This window comes from Neofelis nebulosa, chromosome 8 (assembly GCF_028018385.1).
Source record: "Neofelis nebulosa isolate mNeoNeb1 chromosome 8, mNeoNeb1.pri, whole genome shotgun sequence".
Classification (NCBI taxonomy): Eukaryota; Metazoa; Chordata; class Mammalia; order Carnivora; family Felidae; genus Neofelis; species Neofelis nebulosa.
Genome location: NC_080789.1, coordinates 19,982,192 through 19,985,245, shown reverse-complemented (window position 1 = coordinate 19,985,245; position 3,054 = coordinate 19,982,192). Strand labels below are relative to the sequence as shown.

General features: G+C 35.4%; 1 pseudogene; it reads right to left on the bottom strand.

The window, feature by feature from the left end:
• Positions 1-2,455: 2,455 nt before the first annotated feature.
• Positions 2,456-2,577, bottom strand: LOC131484104 (U4 spliceosomal RNA; annotated as a pseudogene).
• Positions 2,578-3,054: the final 477 nt, after the last annotated feature.

Here is a 3,054-nt window from a genome sequence, read left to right as displayed (position 1 = left end):
GTATTTTAAATATATTAACCAATTTAACCCTATAAAGTAGAACAGTTATAATCTTCACTTTGCAGATGATGAGACTGAGACACAGAAAGTAAGTAACTTGCCCAGGATCACAAAGCTAGGAAATAACAGAGCTGGAGTATAAACCCAGACAGCCTAGCTCCAGAGTCCACAGGCTGTACCACTACACCACTGCCTCTCCCATATTATCACCATGTTAATAGTATATGATCTACCCTATTCTTTTTTCACAGGTGCATAATATTCCTCAGAATTAATTTCATGCAATGTATTGAATGAATCCCTTACTTTGAAAATAATTTTTCACTGTCATATTTAATGACACAGCAAATATACATGTTCTTAAATTTTTGTGTATGCACATATTTTGGTTAAATATGTAACAGAAGTAGACTTGCTGAGTCAAAGGTCTGCACATTTTAATTCATTTGATTTGATTTGATTTGATCTGATTTGATATTATTTTTTTTAACAGAGAGAGTGTGAGCAGGGGAGAGGGGCAGAGGGGAGAGAGAATCTTAAGCAGGCTCCGTGCTCAGTATGGATCCCAAAGCAGGGCTGGATCCAATGACCCCGGGATGATGACCTGAGCCAAAATCAAGAGTAGGTCTCTCAAATGACTGAGCCACCTGGGCACCCCTACACATTTTAATTCTAATAGATACTGGATAACTGCCTTCAAAAAATGTTACACCAATCAGGTGGCATTTGAGAAACCTCACTAGTGTTTTAATTTTACTTCTGTAATTACCATGCAGATGGAGCAAATTTCTCCCCTCTGGTGCCTAGACTATAAAATATTTATGAGCGTAGTGTTTTCATAGACTTCCAAACTCCCTTCAATCACTAAATGTTAGTCTATAACTTTACTATGTGTGATGCTTTTGAATGAAGCCAATTGTAAGGGTGTCTTCCTTCCTCCCTCCCTCCCTTCCTTCCTTCCTTTTTTCTTTTTGGTCAGGCCTATTGAAGTAAAATTTACATACAATGTAACTTACCCTTTTAAAATGTACAGTTCCATGAATTTTGATAAAATGTACATTTTTATAACCATCACCACAATCATGGTAGAGGATTATTCCATCACCCAAAAAAGTTCCCTCATGCCCCTTTGAGGTCATTTCCTACTTTTACCCCCAGCCTGTAGACGTCATATCTGTTTTTTGTATCTGTAGTTTTACCTTTTATAGGATGTCGTATAAATGAACTCATCTGGTATATAGCTTTTTGTGTCTTTTTGTACTTACATTCATGTTGTTTCATCTCTCAGTAGTTATTTCATGTTTACTTCTGAGTGGTTTTCCATTGTGTGGTTTGTACCATAATTTGTTTCTCCATTCATCAGTTGGTGAACATTTCAGTTGTTTCTGGTTTATTGCCATTATGAATGAAGCTGTTGTGGGCATTCTTGGATGGTTTTTTGTGTGGACGTATTCCCTTTCCCTTGCATAAGTACAAAAGAATGGGATCAATGGGTCATATAATAAGTGTATGTTGAACTTTCTGTGATATTGCCAAACTGTTTTCCAAAGTATCTCTAACTGCATTCCAGTTGACAGTTCCTTCAGAGTTCCAGTTCCTTCAGAGTTTCACCAGCATTTGGTAATCTACTGGATATGTGCTAATGTCCCATTGTGGTTTCCATTTGCATTTCCTTATAGAGTAATGATGTTGGGCATCCTTTCACGTGCCACCTGTATATTTTCTTTAGGAAAGTGTTCAAATCCTTTGGCCATTTTAAAATTGTTTTTTTACTATTGTGTTTTGAGAGTTCTTTTTATATTGTGGATACAAGTGCTTTATCATATATGTGTTTTACAAATATTACCTTCTAGTCTGTGGCTTGTTTTTTCATTTCTTAACAGTGTTTTACACAAAAGGAAAAGGCTTTGGTGAAGTCCAATTGATCAATTTTTTCCTCTTGTGGTTCATATTTTTGGTCTGTCTTGAGAAACTTTTGCCTAACCCAGATTTCTCAACCTTAGCACTATTAGCATTTGGTGATGGATAATTCTATTGTATGTGAGGGATCCCTTGTGTATTGTACAGTGTTTGCCAACATTCCTGGTTTCTACTCATTAGATCCTAGTAGCAATTCCCCATCCAAAGTTGTATTTACCAAAAATGTATCCAGACACTGCCAGGTGTCCCCTGGGGCCAAAATCACCCCTGGTTAAGAACCACTGGTCACTTCCAAGAACATAAATATTTTTCTTCGACACTTCTAGAAATTTTTTTAGGTTTAGCTCTTGTATTTAAGTCTATGCTCAATTCTAAGTTAATTTTTGTATATGGTGTGAAGCACAGTAGTTTTTTTATTTTTCTGTTCTTTCCTTTCTTTCTTTCTTTCTTTCTTTCTTTCTTTCTTTCTTTCTTTCTTTTTTTTTTTGGTATATCATTATAGCACATTTTGCAGAAAAGACTTTGCTTTGTCCACTGAATTGACACCTTTTCAAAAATCAGCTGACTTTTATCTGTGGGTCTATTTTTGTTTTCAATTAGCAATAATCGTGCCTCGGATAAACCTCATTGGCTACCATACTGCCACTGTGCAAAGCCTGTGGGCCTATTTTTGGATTCTCTCTTCCATTCCATCAAACATCATGTCTTTCCTGACACAGATACCATACTCTAGCTTTATGTGAAATCTTGAAATTAGATAATTTGAGTCTTCTAATTTTGTTGTCTTTTAAAAAAATGTGTTGACCATTTGGATCTTTTGATTTTCCATAAAATTTTAAGTTTTATGGAAACTTGATTTCTACATAAAAAGGGTCTTTGGGATTTGGGTTGAGATTACATTAAATCATTAGGTCAATTTAGAGAGAATTACACCCTGATACTAGTGAATCTTTCAATTCGTGCACATGAGACTTTTCTCCAGTTATATAGACTTCTTTTGTTTCGAGTTAAATGCTGTACATGTTTTATAGTTTTCATCTTCTCCATTCTTTTTTCAATCTCAGATCTTTCTTCTGTACTCATTGTTCTTTCTGAAATACATTCTTTCGACATTGCTTTAGTGAGAAAGTCTAG